This window comes from Bombina bombina, chromosome 2, assembly GCF_027579735.1.
Source record: "Bombina bombina isolate aBomBom1 chromosome 2, aBomBom1.pri, whole genome shotgun sequence".
Lineage (NCBI taxonomy): Eukaryota > Metazoa > Chordata > Amphibia > Anura > Bombinatoridae > Bombina > Bombina bombina.
Genome location: NC_069500.1, coordinates 778,385,493 through 778,402,815, shown reverse-complemented (window position 1 = coordinate 778,402,815; position 17,323 = coordinate 778,385,493). Strand labels below are relative to the sequence as shown.

The 17,323-nt window shown below is 43.0% G+C and overlaps 1 protein-coding gene across 1 annotated transcript in view; it reads right to left on the bottom strand.

Annotated features, from left to right (window-relative positions):
• PIK3R2 (phosphoinositide-3-kinase regulatory subunit 2) overlaps window positions 1-17,323 on the bottom strand; it is a 233,576-nt gene that overhangs the window by 106,167 nt on the left and 110,086 nt on the right. The gene's annotated exons all lie outside the window — the stretch shown is intronic.

Sequence of the window (17,323 nt, the reverse complement as noted above, 5' to 3'; positions counted from 1 at the left end):
TGTTTTATCAATTAGCAATATTAAAACCCACTACAGTCCCAGCCACAACGTTTGCTGCGACTTCACCTGTCCTTGGGGGTTATGCGACACCAAAGTAAGCCTTCCAGGAACTTTTTCAATGACCACCAGACCCTCTCACATGAAGCTGCATGCACTGCATCCAAAAGAAACTGCGCAGTTATGGCGCGAAAAACATAATTTATGCTTACCTGATAAATTTATTTCTCTTGTAGTGTGTTCAGTCCACGGGTCATCCATTACTTATGGGATATATTCTCCTTCCCAACAGGAAGTTGCAAGAGGATCACCCAAGCAGAGCTGCTATATAGCTCCTCCCCCCACATGTCATATCCAGTCATTCGACCGAAACAAGACGAGAAAGGAGAAACTATAAGGTGCAGTGGTGACTGGAGTTATAATTTTAAAATTTAGAACCTGCCTTAAAAAGACAGGGCGGGCCGTGGACTGAACACACTACAAGAGAAATAAATTTATCAGGTAAGCATAAATTATGTTTTCTCTTGTTAAGTGTGTTCAGTCCACGGGTCATCCATTACTTATGGGATACCAATACCAAAGCTAAGTACACGGATGATGGGAGGGACAAGGCAGGAACATTAAACAGAAGGAACCACTGCCTGTAGAACCTTTCTCCCAAAACCAGCCTCCGAAGAAGCGAAAGTGTCAAATTTGTAAAATTTGGAAAAAGTATGAAGTGAAGACCAAGTTGCAGCCTTGCAAATCTGTTCAACAGAGGCCTCATTCTTAAAGGCCCAGGTGGAAGCCACAGCTCTAGTGGAATGAGCTGTAATTCTTTCAGGAGGCTGCTGTCCAGCAGTCTCATAGGCTAAACGTATTATGCTATGAAGCCAAAAAGAGAGAGAGGTAGCCGAAGCCTTTTGACCTCTCCTCTGTCCAGAGTAAACGACAAACAGAGAAGAAGTTTGTCTAAAATCTTTAGTTGCCTGTAAGTAAAACTTCAGAGCACGGACCACGTCTAGATTATGCAAAAGACGTTCCTTCTTTGAAGAAGGATTAGGACATAATGATGGAACAACAATCTCTTGATTGATATTCCTGTTAGAAACAACCTTAGGTAAAAACCCAGGTTTAGTACGCAGAACTACCTTGTCTGAATGAAAGATCAGATAAGGAGAATCACAACGTAAGGCAGATAACTCAGAGACTCTTCGAGCCGAGGAAATAGCCATCAAAAACAAAACTTTCCAAGATAAAAGCTTAATATCAATGGAATGAAGGGGTTCAAACGGAACACCCTGAAGAACTTTAAGAACCAAGTTTAAGCTCCACGGAGGAGCAACAGCTTTAAACACAGGCTTAATTCTAGCCAAAGCCTGACAAAAGGCCTGGACGTCTGGATGCTCTGTGTAAAAGAATAGACAGAGCTGAAATCTGTCCCTTTAGCGAACTAGCGGATAAACCCTTTTCTAAACCCTCTTGTAGAAAAGCTAATATCCTAGGAATCCTAACCTTACTCCATGAGTAACTCTTGGATTCGCACCAATATAAATATTTACGCCATATCTTATGGTACATTTTACTTGTCACAGGTTTCCGAGCCTGTATTAATGTATCAATAACCGAATCCGAAAACCCACGCTTTGATAGAATCAAGCGTTCAATTTCCAGGCAGTCAGCCTCAGAGAAATTAGGTTTGGATGGTTGAAAGGACCCTGAATTAGAAGGTCCTGTCTCAGAGGAAGAGACCATGGTGGACAGGACGACATGTCCACTAGGTCTGCATACCAGGTCCTGCGTGGCCACGCAGGCGCTATCAGAATTACCGATGCCCTCTCCTGTTTGATCCTGGCAATCAGCCGAGGTAGCAACGGAAATGGTGGAAACACATAAGCTATGTTGAAAACCCAAGGGGCTGCTAATGCATCTACCAGCACCGCTCCCGGGTCCCTTGACCTGGATCCGTAACAAGGAAGCTTCGCGTTCTGGCGAGATGCCATGAGATCCAGATCCGGTTTGCCCCAACGACGAATCAGTTGAGCAAATACCTCCGGGTGAAGTTCCCACTCTCCCGGATGAAAAGTCTGGCGACTTAGGAAATCCGCCTCCCAGTTCTCTACGCCTGGGATGTGAATCGCTGACAGGTGGCAAGAGTGAGACTCTGCCCAGCGAATTATCTTCGAGACTTCCAACATCGCTAGGGAACTCCTGGTTCCCCCTTGATGATTGATGTAAGCCACAGTCGTGATATTGTCCGACTGAAATCTGATGAACCTCAGCTTTGCTAACTGAGGCCAAGCTAGAAGAGCATTGAATATTGCTCTTAATTCTAGAATGTTTATTGGGAAGTGTTTCTCCTCCTGAGCCCACGATCCCTGAGCCTTCAGGGAATTCCAGACTGCTCCCCAGCCTAGAAGGCTGGCATCCGTTGTTACAATCGTCCAATCTGGCCTGCGAAAGGACATTCCTTTGGACAGATGAACCGGTGACAACCACCAGAGAAGCGAATCTCTGGTCTCCTGGTCCAGATTTAGCAAAGGGGACAGATCTGAGTAATCCCCATTCCATTGACTGAGCATGCATAGTTGCAGCGGTCTGAGATGCAGGCGCGCAAATGGCACTATGTCCATTGCCGCGACCATTAAGCCGATTACCTCCATGCACTGAGTAACTGATGGGCTTGGAACGGAATGAAGGACACGGCAAGCATTGAGAATCTTTGATAACCTGGACTCCGTCAGGTAAATCTTCATCTCTACAGAATCTATAAGAGTCCCTAGAAAAGGAACCCTTGTGAGTGGTAACAGAGAACTCTTTTCCACGTTCACTTTCCACCCATGCGACCTCAGAAATGCTAGAACTATCTCTGTATGAGACTTTGCATTCTGAAAACTTGACGCTTGTATCAGAATGTCGTCTAGGTACGGAGCCACCACTATGCCTCGTGGTCTTAGTACCGCCAGAAGTGAGCCCAGAACCTTCGTAAAAATTCTCGGGGCCGTGGCTAACCCGAAGGGAAGAGCCACAAACTGGTAATGCCTGTCTAGAAAGGCAAACCTCAGGTACCGATAATGATCTTTGTGAATCGGTATATGAAGGTAAGCATCCTTTAAGTCCACCGTGGTCATATATTGACCCTCTTGGATCATGGGTAGGATGGTTCGAATGGTCTCCATCTTGAACGATGGTACCCTTAGGAATTTGTTTAAGATCTTTAAGTCCAAGATTGGTCTGAAGGTTCCCTCTTTTTTGGGAACCACAAATAGATTTGAGTAAAATCCTTGTCCCTGTTCCGATCGCGGAACTGAGTGGATCACCCCCATGATTAAGAGGTCTTGTACACATTGTAGAAATGCCTCTCTCTTTACTAGGTTTGTCGATAACCTCGAAAGATGGAACCTCCCTTGTGGAGGAGAGCTTTTGAAATCCAGAAGGTATCCCTGAGATATAATCTTTAACGTCCAGGGATCCTGCACATCTCTTGCCCAAGCCTGGGCAAAGAGAGAAAGTCTGCCCCCCACTAAATCCGTCTCCGGATAGGGGGCCCTGACTTCATCCTGTCTTAGGGGCGGGAGTAGGCTTTCTGGCCTGCTTGCCCTTGTTCCATGACTGGTTGCCTTTCCAACCCTGTCTGTAACGAGCAGTAGTTCCTTCCTGTTTTGGAGCGGAGGAAGTCGATGCTGCTCCTGCCTTGAAGTTACGAAAGGCACGAAAATTAGACTGTTTGGCCTTTGGTTTGGCCCTGTCCTGAGGAAGGGCGTGGCCCTTACCTCCCGTAATGTCAGCAATAATTTCCTTCAAGCCGGGCCCGAATAAGGTCTGCCCTTTGAAAGGAATGTTAAGTAGTTTAGACTTGGAAGTTACATCCGCTGACCAGGATTTAAGCCAGAGCGCTCTGCGCGCCTGTATGGCGAATCCGGAATTTTTAGCCGTAAGTTTGGTTAGATGTACTACGGCATCTGAAACAAACGCATTAGCTTGCTTAAGGGTTCTAACTTTGCTCAAGGCCTCATCCAACGGCTCTGTGCGAATCACCTCTTCCAGAGACTCAAACCAGAATGCCGCTGCAGCCGTGACAGGCGCAATGCATGCAAGAGGCTGCAATATAAAACCCTGTTGAACAAACATTTTCTTAAGATAACCCTCTAATTTTTTATCCATTGGATCTGAGAAAGCACAGCTATCCTCCACCGGGATAGTGGTACGCTTGGCTAACGTAGAAACTGCTCCCTCCACCTTAGGGACCGTCTGCCATAAGTCTCGTGTGGTGGCGTCTATAGGGAACATTTTTCTAAATATTGGGGGAGGGGAAAAAGGCACACCGGGTCTACTCCACTCCTTACTTATAATTTCTGTAAGTCTTTTTGGTATAGGAAAAACGTCAGTACACACCGGTACCGCATAGTATCTATCCAACCTACACAATTTCTCTGGAATTGCCACCGTGTCGCAATCATTCAGAGCCGCTAATACCTCCCCTAGTAACACACGGAGGTTCTCAAGCTTAAATTTAAAATTTGAAATTTCTGAATCCGGTCTCCCCGGATCAGAACCGTCACCGACAGAATGAAGCTCACCGTCCTCATGTTCTGCAAATTGTGACGCAGTATCAGACATGGCTCTCGTGTCATCAGCGCGCTCTGTCCATAACCCAGAGCTATCGCGTTTGCCCCTTAATTCGGGCATATTATATAATACTTCTTTCATAACATTAGCCATATCATGTAAAGTGATTTGTAAGGGCCTAGATGTACTAGGTGTCTCAATCCTACGCATCTCCCGAGCGGGAGACGCAGGTACTGACACGTGAGGAGAGTTAGGCGGCATAACTTCCCCCTCGTTGTCTGGTGATAGCTTCTTTATCGGTACAGATTGACTTTTATTCAAAGCAATATCAATACAATTGGTACACATCGTTCTATTGGGCTCCACATTGGCTTTTGAACATGATGAACAAACAGTTTCCTCTGAATCAGACATGTTTAAAACAGACTTAGCAATGAAAACTAACAAGCTTGGAAATCACTTTCAATAAGTTTACAAGCAATATAAAAAACGCTGCAGCGCTTCAAAAATACAGATATAATTAAACAATTCTTAACAAGAAGTGTATTATTAGCAGAGGATTACACCCATTAGCAAAAGGATGATTAACCCCTCAATACCCAAAACGGATAAAACAGATATCAATTAAGATTTAACGCTTTTAATCACAGTCAGCACACTGTCACAGATCTGCTGTGACTGATTACCTCCCTCACAAATGAAATTTGCAGACCCCTGAGCTCTCTAGAGACGTCCTGGATCAAGGAGGAAGAAGCAGAAAGACTGTGCAATAATTTTAACTGCGCAACAAGGCGCTAAAACAAGGGCCCTCCCACTCCAATCACAACAGTGGGAGCCCTGATATAACGGTTTCCATGCAGAAAAATATGTTAGCCATGTGGAAAAAAATATCATGCCCAAAGCGATTTATCACCAAAGTACCTCACAAAAACTAATAACATGCCAGTAAACGTTTTATTAAAAAACAACATTTTTCAATGTCATGCAAAGCTATCACTAAGCCTGCTACCAGTCGCTACCACTGCAGAGAAGGCTTAAGTATTATTTCAGTGTTAACAGTATTTTCTCAGTCAAATTCTAGTCCCTAGAATATAACTCGACTGCGCATACATTTATCAGCCTGATACCAGTTGCTACTACTGCATTTAAGGCTGTACTTACATCATACGGTAACAACAGTATTTTCTTAGTCAATTCCATTCCCAGAAAATAAAGTACTGCACATACCTCATTTGCGGAGGACCCTGCATGCTATTCCCAGTTTCTGAAGTTACCCCACTCCTCAGAATGTCGAGAACAGCCAGTGGATCTTAGTTACGCCTGCTAAGATCATAGAAAATAAACGCAGGCAGTTTCTTCTTCCAAATACTGCCTGAGATAGAAAAACAGCACACTCCGGTGCCATTTAAAATAACAAACTTTTGATTGAAGAATAGTTAAGTAAAAACTCCAGCTCCTCTCGCGACCTCCTTCTTTGTTGAGGGTTGCAAGAGAATGACTGGATATGACATGTGAGGGGAGGAGCTATATAGCAGCTCTGCTTGGGTGATCCTCTTGCAACTTCCTGTTGGGAAGGAGAATATATCCCATAAGTAATGGATGACCCGTGGACTGAACACACTTAACAAGAGAAATGAGGCTCTGCCTACTATAGTGAAAGGCCCTTCCTGACTGGAAAGGTGTCTAAACGACTGCCTGGCGCCTAAAACGTTCCCAAACACTAAAAGTTTTGAAAATCACTTCAAATCTCATAAAATACTTAAATAAAGCAATCGATTTAGCCCACAAGAGTGTCAACCAGTATATAGCCCATAATAAGCCTTCATTCTGTTAAGAGTCTAAGAAAATGGCTTACCGATCCCAAAGAGGGAAAATGACAGTCTTCTAGCATTACACAGTCTTGTTAGAAAAAGGACTACAGGGAGTGCAGAATTATTAGGCAAATGAGTATTTTGACCACATCATCCTCTTTATGCATGTTGTCTTACTCCAAGCTGTATAGGCTTGAAAGCCTACTACCAATTAAGCATATTAGGTGATGTGCATCTCTGTAATGAGAAGGGGTATGGTCTAATGACATCAACACCCTATATCAGGTGTGCATAATTATTAGGCAACTTCCTTTCCTTTGGCAAAATGGGTCAAAAGAAGGACTTGACAGGCTCAGAAAAGTCAAAAATAGTGAGATATCTTGCAGAGGGATGCAGCACTCTTAAAATTGCAAAGCTTCTGAAGCGTGATCATCAAACAATCAAGCGTTTCATTCAAAATAGTCAACAGGGTCGCAAGAAGCGTGTGGAAAAACCAAGGCGCAAAATAACTGCCCATGAACTGAGAAAAGTCAAGCGTGCAGCTGCCAAGATGCCACTTGCCACCAGTTTCGCGATATTTCAGAGCTGCAACATCACTGGAGTGCCCAAAAGCACAAGGTGTGCAATACTCAGAGACATGGCCAAGGTAAGAAAGGCTGAAAGACGACCACCACTGAACAAGACACACAAGCTGAAACGTCAAGACTGGACCAAGAAATATCTCAAGACTGATTTTTATAAGGTTTTATGGACTGATGAAATGAGAGTGAGTCTTGATGGGCCCGTGGCTGGATTGGTAAAGGGCAGAGAGCTCCAGTCCGACTCAGACGCCAGCAAGGTGTAGGTGGAGTACTGGTTTGGGCTGGTATCATCAAAGATGAGCTTGTGGGGCCTTTTCGGGTTGAGGATGGAGTCAAGCTCAACTCCCAGTCCTACTGACAGTTTCTGGAAGACACCTTCTTCAAGCAGTGGTACAGGAAGAAGTCTGCATCCTTCAAGAAAAACATGATTTTCATGCAGGACAATGCTCCATAACACGCGTCCAAGTACTCCACAGCGTGGCTGGCAAGAAAGGGTATAAAAAAAGAAAATCTAATGACATGGCCTCCTTGTTCACCTGATCTGAACCCCATTGTGAACCTGTGGTCCATCATCAAATGTGAGATTTACAAGGAGGGAAAACAGTACACCTCTCTGAACAGTGTCTGGGAGGCTGTGGTTGCTGCTGCACGCAATGTTGATGGTGAACAGATCAAAACACTGACAGAATCCATGGATGGCAGGCTTTTGAGTGTCCTTGCAAAGAAAGGTGGCTATATTGGTCACTGATTTGTTTTTGAATGTCAGAAATGTATATTTGTGAATGTTGAGATGTTATATTGGTTTCACTGGTAAAAATAAATAATTGAAATGGGTATATATTTGTTTTTTGTTAAGTTGCCTAATAATTATGCACAGTAATAGTCACCTGCACACACAGATATCCCCCTAAAATAGCTAAAACTAAAAACAAACTAAAAACTACTTCCAAAAATATTCAGCTTTGATATTAATGAGTTTTTTGGGTTCATTGAGAACATGGTTGTTGTTCAATAATAAAATTAATCCTCAAAAATACAACTTGCCTAATAATTCTGCACTCCCTGTAGTCATACCTTGAGCAGAAAAGTCTGCAAACTGTTCCCCCCAACTGAAGTTCTCTGGGCTCAACAGTCCTGCGTGGGAACAGCAATTGATTTTAGTTACTGCTGCTAAAATCATACTCCTCTTTTAAACAGAACTCTTCATTCCTTTTCTGTTTTAGAGTAAATAGTACAAACCGGCACTATTTTTAAATAACAAACTCTTGATAGAAGAATAAAAAACTACAACTAAACACCACATACTCTTCACCATCTCCGTGGAGATGCTACTTGTTCAGAGCAGCAAAGAGAATGACTGGGGGGTGGAGCCTGAGGAGGGGCTATATGGGCAGCTTTTGTTGTGCTCTTTGCCATTTCCTGTTTGGGAAGAGAATATTCCCACAAGTAATGGATGACGCCGTGGACCGGACACACCAATGTTGGAGAAATTGATAATAGAAGTAAATTAGAAAGCTGCTTAAAATTACATGCTCTATCTGAATCATGAAAGGAAAATTTGGATTCAGTGACCCTTTAATACTCCAGTCCCATTCCGAAGGGTAGATACACTTCATAAGGAACTACTCCATATCGTCTGACACTTCTCTGCCAACCTCCTGTAACGAAAGGAAAAGAATGACTGGGGGATGAAGGAAGTCGGGGAGGTATTTAAGCCTTTGGCTGGGGTGTCTTTGCCTCCTCCTGGTGGCCAGGTTCAGTATTTCCCTCAAGTAAGGAATGAAGCTGTGGACTCTCCTCATATTAAGAAAGAAACTAGTCCCTACATTACCTATGGCCACAAATATAAGATAAACTTGGGCTTCCACTACTGTACTTAATGCCATGAAGGTTTATGCTCTCTATTATAAGAGAACCTTTGCTGCATCTATAACTTGTTAATAAAAGGCTTGGAACACAAAAATCTAAATTAAACTTTTATTATTCTGATAGAGCACTTCACTGTAATTAACTTTGCAATTCACTTCCATTATAAAAATGATATAAGCACTTTATGAGGCGCCAGCTCCTACTGAGCATGTGAAAACATTCACAGTATTTACGTATGTGCATTTGTGATTGGCTGATGGCTGTAACATGAAGCAGGGAGAAGGAAAATTTAACCAACTGATGTCAGAAAAAATAAAATCTACTACTCATTTGAAATTCAGGCTGATGATCAAAAACTGCAAGCATGGAGATAAATCACACAAATTTTTTTACACCTTATATTGTAATACGAGTGTCTCATTCACATAAAGAACACTACAAAATGACAAACATGTTGCAAGATAAAATTTGTGTTTTCAAAAAAAAAATTCAGTGTTCTCGTTGTACTGACGAGACTTGGGTCATCTAGGATGAGCGTCTTTAGATCATTGGGCCCCAAGTGTTTTATTATGATCTTTTTTTTATTATGTAATGCTATTGAGTTTAATGGTTCTTTAAAGGGACAGTAAACACCAGAATTTTTGTTGTTTAAAAATGTAGATAATCCCTTTATTACCCATTCCCCAGCTTTGCATAACCAACACAGTTATAATATACTTTTTACCTCTGTGATTACCTTGTATCTAAGCCACTGCAAACTGCCACCATATTTATTTTTATACACAATAGTCATTCTCAAAGAGATGTAAAGCTAATATATGCAAACAACATATCTATTTAACATACACTGTCACATTATTACACTGATAAAGAAGAAACACAGCACTGATATTACCATGGCGCCTACATAAACACATTTAGTATTTACTATAGGTAGAACTCCAATAAATTCCCATAATAAACTAAATATCCATCACTGTGCACTGTCATGGATGCTCTGAAGACAAACTCTCTTCTGAGAACATTGAGTGCTAAATAGGATCCTGTTATGGCTGCCTCCCGATTGTGGTTACAAGACCCACCTATGGCGTCTTAAGAAAAGGCAAAGAAATACTTCTAGCACAGAGATGTTCAGCACTTTGGAAATTACTTTTGTTGACTAGGATCCTATACTGCAGTTAAATAATTAAAGTGAAGGTCCATTTTGAAAAATTAGTGCCCGGTTTTTAAATAAACCTATTAAAAACAAGGGCACTTTAATTCATCAAAATTGACATTTTACTGTTTTCTTCAAAAACATACCTTTTAATCCTGGCAGCTGCTCCAGCACTTCCTCCGCCCGTCGCAAGCCGTCTTCGCGGGTCCAAAATGACGAATCCGGCTTCCTCCTATCACAGCGTTGCATCAGGCTAAGATTCACCCGGGGGGGGGGGGGAGCTGTGATTGGAGGAAGCCTGATTCGTCATTTCTGACGTCTGCAGAGGCTTCCGACGGCCGGGGGAATCGCTGGAGCGGCATTCAAAATAAAAAGGTAAAAAAAAAAATGTAAATTTTGATGAACTACAGTGCCCTTGTTTTTAATAGGTTTATTAAAAAACGGCACTAATTCATCAAAATGGACCTTCACTTTAAAGATAGAAAAAATAAGAGTAGAAATAGAAAAGAAAAAAAACGGAGGAAAAATTAATAGGGGATTAGGGCACAATCTTCTACGAATGGTAAAACGCAAAACTTTATTAATACAAAGTTTAACATTTTTGTGATTTAGGAACCTTCAAATAAGGGACCAAAATTCCCTAAGGCCAGTGGGGAGTAATAGATAAAAGCAAAATTATGGGGACTATAACTAAATGTCTGAAGTGAACAAACAAGCAAACTATAAGTCACCATATACAATCATTCATTTTACACTTGATCCGTGACAGAGACGCATCCCCCAAGTATGCCCAGCCGATACACTTGAACCTTGGCGTCGGTCTGGGGGATGTGTATGAAAATGTATAGAAGTGAACAAAAAAAGTAAATTTATGCTTACCTGATAAATTAATTTCTTCTACGATACGACGAGTCCACGGATTTCATCCTTACTTGTGGGATATTAACCTCCTGCTAACAGGAAGTGGCAAAGAGCACCACAGCAGAGCTCTATATATAGCTCCTCCCTTCCCTCCACCCCCAGTCATTCGACCGAAGGTTTAGGAAGAGAAAGGAAAAACTAAAAGGTGCAGAGGTGACTGAAGTTCTAAAAAATAAAATATAATCTAAATCTGTCTGAAAATGACAGGGAGGGCCGTGGACTCGTCGTATCGTAGAAGAAATTAATTTATCAGGTAAGCATAAATTTACTTTTCTTCTACAAGATACGACGAGTCCACGGATTTCATCCTTACTTGTGGGATACAATACCAAAGCTAAAGGACACGGATGAAACGGGAAGGACAAGACAGAGACCTAAATGGAAGGCACCACTGCTTGAAGAACTTTTCTCCCAAAAACAGCCTCAGAAGAAGCAAAAGTATCAAATTTGTCGCAGCCTTGCAAATCTGCTCAACAGAAGCATTGTTTTTAAAAGCCCATGTGGAAGCCACAGCCCTAGTAGAATGAGCCGTAATTCTTTCAGGAGGCTGCTGTCCAGCAGTCTCATATGCCAGGCGGATGATACCCTGCCCCCAGGGTACTGCAAAAAGACTCGACAACGATCCGGTGAACAGAAGAGAAGTTTAGGCCCCATCGGAGCAAATGCCTGCTGCCTTCTCAGTCAGAGTAAACTGCGCGTCTGAGTGCGCGAAATAGGCCCCGCCCATCATGGACGTCGTGCTGACAGTCTGAACAACCGCATGGGAAGCGGTCTGAAAACAAGCCATGTGGTCCCTTTGTAAATAAATAAACTTGCAGCCCTTGTTAATAAACTATAAATTCTCAAGCTGCCACTCCCAGTGTCAAGCCCCATATAGTATAACATTATATGTTAGGCAATATGAATAAACATAGGTCTCTCAGAAACACTCTCAGTTTACAGGTCTACTGCTTACCCCTTCCCTAGCAGGGAAAAAATGTCAGCCAGCTCTGATATACCAAGTCTCCTCAGAATAAAAGACTGAACATACCTCAATGCTGCTTGTAGCATGACACCGTTGTCCACACTGAAGATTTCTCTTGCACTACCTTCAGAAGTTCTGTGGGAACCAACATGGACCTTAGTTGCATCTGCTAAGATCATCAACCTCAGGGCAGAAATCTTCTTCTCATATCTCCCTGAGGAAAATAGTACTCACCGGTACCATTTAAAATAAAAAACTTCTTGATTGAAGAATCTAAAACTAACACCTCGCTTTACATCTTCCTATTACTAACACAGGCAAAGAGAATGACTGGGGGTGGCGGGAAGGGAGGAACTATATATACAGCTCTGCTGTGGTGCTCTTTGCCACTTCCTGTTAGCAGGAGGTTAATATCCCACAAGTAAGGATGAAATCCGTGGACTCGTCGTATCTTGTAGAAGAAACATAATTTATGCTTACCAGATAAATTCCTTTCCTTCCAGATAGGGAGAGTGCACGGCTTCATTCCTTACTGTTGGGAAATACAACACCTGGCCACAAGGAGGAGGCAAAGAGCCCCCAGCCAAAGGCTTAAATATCCCTCCCACTTCCTCATTACCCCAGTCATTCTGCCGAGGGAACAAGGAAAAGTAGGAGAAACGTTAGGGTATAAATGGTGCCAGAAGAATAAAAAAAATAGGGGATCGCCCATAGACAAGAAAAAACGTGCGGGGGCCATGGACTCTCTATCCGGAAGGAAAGGAATTTATCTGGTAAGCATAAATTATGTTTTCCTTCCTAAGATACGAAAAGTCCACTGCTTCATTTCTTACTGTTGGGAAAACTATACCCAAGTTCCAGAGGACACTGAATAACAGGAGGGAACAAAAAGGAAGAGGGGGACCCTATTCTGAGGGCACCACAGCCTGCAAAACTTTTCTCCCGAAAGCTGCTTCTAGGTAGCCGCCTTACAAATCTTATCCATAGAGGCCTCGTTCTTAAAGGCCCAAGAGGAAGCCACTGCTCTAGTGGAATGAGCCGTTATCCTCTCAGGAGGACGATGTCCAGCAGTCTCGTAAGCTAAGCGGATGACACTCCTTAACCAAAAAGATAGGGAAGTCGAAGTAGCCTTCTGCCCCTTATGCTTCCCCAAATAGACAACAAACAAAGAGGAAGATTGTCTAAACTCCTTAGTAGCCTGAAGATAGAACTTCAAGGCGCAAACCACATCCAAATAAGCGTTCCTTCGATTAAGGAGTATTAGGACACAAGGAAGGAACCACAATTTCCTGATTGATGTTGCAATCTGACACAACCTTAGGAAGAAAACCTAATTTAGTACGTAAAACTGCCTAATCTGCATGAAAAGAATCAGATAAGGGGGCTCACATTGCAAAGCAGAGATCTCAGAAAACTCTGCACGCAGAGGCAAAAGTCAATAAAAAGAAAACCTTCCAAGATAATTTAATGTCAACGGAATTCAGAGGCTCAAACGGAAACTGTTGCAAAACCCGCAGAACAAGATTTAGGCTCCAAGGAGGACCCCCAGATCTAAACAAAGGTCTGATCCTAATCAGAGCCTTAAAGAACTGGAAGGTCAGCAAGTCTCTTGTGTAATAAAACCGACAGGGCCAGAAATCTGTGCCGTCAGGGAACTAGCAGAAAGGCCCTTCTCTAGCCCATCCTGGAGAAAAGATAAGATCCTGGCAACCTTAACTCTGTGCCAGGAAAAACCACGCTCTTCACACCAGAATAAGGACCTCCACACCTTGTGGTAGATATGCCGAGTAACTGATTTACAAGCTTGAATAAAAGTATCAATGACACTCTCAGAGAAACCTCTCTTGGCTAAGACTAAGCGTTCAATCTCCAAGCAGTCAGCCTCTGAGAATCTAGATTTCGATGAACAAATGGACTGTGTATCAGCAGGTCTCTGCGACAAGGTAACTTCCACGGAGGAGATGAGGACATCCCGACTAGATCCGCAAACTATGTCCTTCGTGGCCGCGATGGAGCAATCGGGATTACTGATACCCGCTCCTGCTTGATTCGGGCACCCACTCGAGGAAGAAGCGGTAATGGAGGAAAACATTGTTACGAGTTTGAACCTCCAGGGCACTGTTAGTGAATCTATTAAATCTGCTTGGGGGTAGCTTGGTATTGAGACGGGACGCCATGAGATCCATCTCCAGCGTCCCCCACTTGCTGCATATCTCTGTAAACACCTCGGGATGGAGCGACCATTCCCCTGGGTGGAAGGATTGTCTACTGAGAAAAACCTGACCGCGAACAGCTGTGGGCCTCCACCCACTCCAGAATCTAAGAAACTTCCTTCAACGCCAAGGAACTTATCGTTCCCCACTGATGGTTGATGTAAGCCACCGAGGTTATATTGTCTGATTGGAATCTGATAAACTGGGACGAACCCAGAAGGGGCCAAGCCTTCAAGGCCTTAAAGATTGCCCGTAATTCCAAAATATTGAACGGGAGGGAGGAGGACTCCTGAGTCCACAATCCCTGTGCCTTCTTGGCACCCCAAACAGCTCCCCATCCGGATAGGCTTGCATCCATAGTCACAATCTCCCAGGATGGTTTTAAGAAGCATGTCCCTTGGGACAGATGATCTGGACAGAGCCACCAAGAGAGTGATTCTCTCGACAGGCTGTCTAATACAATCTGTTGAGACTGAATGATCGCCATTCCACTGTCTCAGCATGCACAGTTGTAAAGGTCTGAGAAGGAACCTGGCAAAAGGAATGATGTCCATGCAGGACATCATGAGACCAATCACCTCCATACACTGAGCCACGGGACTCGAGAAGGTCCGGAGGGCAAGACATGCCGAAGTTAGCTTGCAACGTCTCTGGTCTGTTAGAAATATCCTCATGGATATGGAGTATATTATAGTACCCAGGAATTCCACCCTGGTACTTGGGATAAGAGAACTCTTTTCCAAGTTTATCTTCCATCCATCTTAACCGGCACAGGAAAAGTCAAAGGAATTTCCCTGTCTTTGTTAACTCTGTCTCATTTAGATATCATAGGTTCTTCAGGCAGGGCGGCCTCTGGAGCCTCTAATGTAGGCAGAACCTCCTTTAAAGGGACAGTCAACACCAGAATTGTTGTTGTTTCAAACAATAGATAATCCCTTAATTACCAATTCCTTAGTTTTGCATAACCAACACAGTTATAATAATACATGTTTTACTTCTGTAATTACCTTGTATCTAAGCCTCTGCAAACTTCCCCCTTATTTCAGTTCTTTTGACAGACATGCATTTTAGCCAATCAGTGCTCACTCCTAGGTAACTTCCCGTGTGTGAGCTCAATGTTATCTATATGAAACACATGAACTAATGCCCTCTAGTGGTGAAAAACTGTCACATTAGAGGCGGCCTTCAAGGTCTAAGAAATTAGCATATGAACCTCCTAGGTTTAGCTTTCAACTAAGGATACCAAGAGTACAAAGCAAAATTGGTGATAAAAGTAAATTTCAAAATTGCTTAAAATTACATGCCCTATTTGAATCATGAAAGTTTATTTTGGACTTAACTGTCCCTTTAATAAAAAACGCAAGTGCTCAATTTTAAATCTAAAGGACGGTTCCTCCGCAGCTGGAGGCTTAGACGCTAAGGACTACGACCTAGAAAGTTCACACTCTGAAGCTACAGAGGTTAACTCATCATCGGATAACTGGGACATAATAGCTAAATCCGATAAATATTTAGATAACTCCGGGTCAGGAGAGCTATGTTTAACCTTTTTCTTGCATTTGTTAGAGCGAGGTAATGCACTGAGGGTTGCAGACACCGCAGTTTCTAACTGCACAGCAAAGTCCGCGGGAAGAAGGCCCCCTCTGGATGGAGGAATAGATGTGCTACGGGGAACTGCATGTGGCGTGGATAATGTAGCAAGGGTAGTACTCTCACGGGATGCCGAGTCCTGAGAGGTAGACGGCTCAGAGGGACTAAGAGCCTTAGCAGGCTTGTCTCCCTTCTTAGACTTTATAACGGTGTTAAGTCATGTGGAACATAATTGAGTGGGCGGGAAAACCACGGCCTCCTCACAATATAAACAGGTATGATTTAGTACAGAAGGAGAACCTTCTAACAGAGTCAGAGTTCTCCAAAGCTCAGGTTATACCCACAGGAGGACACAAATAAAAATGTTTTTTTATTAAAGGAAACTGCACCTTTATACTCCCAATGGCTGGGGCACTCACCACCTCCTAGACCCAGACAGTTAATCGAGGAAACGCTCTCCTCAAGTTCAAATTTCAGCCGGAATGGAGAAAATTAACATAGACCCGTTATTACAAGTACAGCAAGTAATAGGAGCTGTGCAACACTTTCAAAAACAAAAGTAAAAGTTAAAAGTTAAACCTGTTTGGTCCAGCCAAAAACACAGTCTATCAGCCAAGGAAAAAAAATTACACAAAGCAGCATGTAAATAATTAATACACTGATTAATTAACCCCAACTGTACAAAAAAAAAACCTTCAGAGGATATTAACCCTGGATCCTATCAAGGTATAAAGGAACCACACTGTGACCCTGTTAGCATTTTATGTGTAAAAATTTAAACGATCTTACCTCCAGGATCCATGCTGTGGAACAGAACACAGCCTCTTAAGTGTGACAGTCTTATAGCAGCGCTCCTGACATGGACTTGAGTGAGAGAAAGCAGGCAGTGAAACTCGTCAACAGTAATTGCTTAGGAGCTGATAGCAGTAGTCTGGATGGTTTTACAGAAAAACTTTCCCTGCATCTCCAGACTCTCTCATCAATACTCTCACTGAGAGGTTGACATGACTACTTAAAACTCCAGTCCTATCTCGAAGGGCAGATACCCTTTTTCGGGACTCTCCGAATCTTCTGACACTTCTCTGCCATCTCCTAACATGACGAAAGGCAAAGAATGACTGGGGTAATGAGGAAGTGGGAGGGATATTTAAGCCTTTGGCTGGGGTGTCTTTGCCTCCTCCTGGTAGCCAGGTGTTCAATTTCCCAACAGTAAGGAATGAAGGTGTGGACTCTCCCTATCTAAGGAAGGAAATATCACACATACGCGTTTTGGACCGTAAATGGACCTCTCTCAATGTGAGCAGTACAACAGACAATACCTGAGTTATTCCCGATCACACAGGTATTTGAGCATACTACAAGCCACTCCTCCAACTTATGTCATCTCGTATTAAGCCAATCCGTTTCTCTCATTGCCACATGACATTCATCACATTACCACCCCTAATACCACACCTGACCTGTTCTAGACCCCAGCATGTAACTGCTTTTACATTACCATTGTGTTTCTCTAGGAAATGCTTAGCAACTGAGGTTATCTGTTTTTTTTTCCCCAAGATCTTTACTGGCATTGCGTATGTTGGACATATGTTCAATTATTCTTGTACCCAAACTTCAGGTTGTCATTACAATATAGAAGATATTGCAGTTTCAGCTAATGCAGTAAATAACAT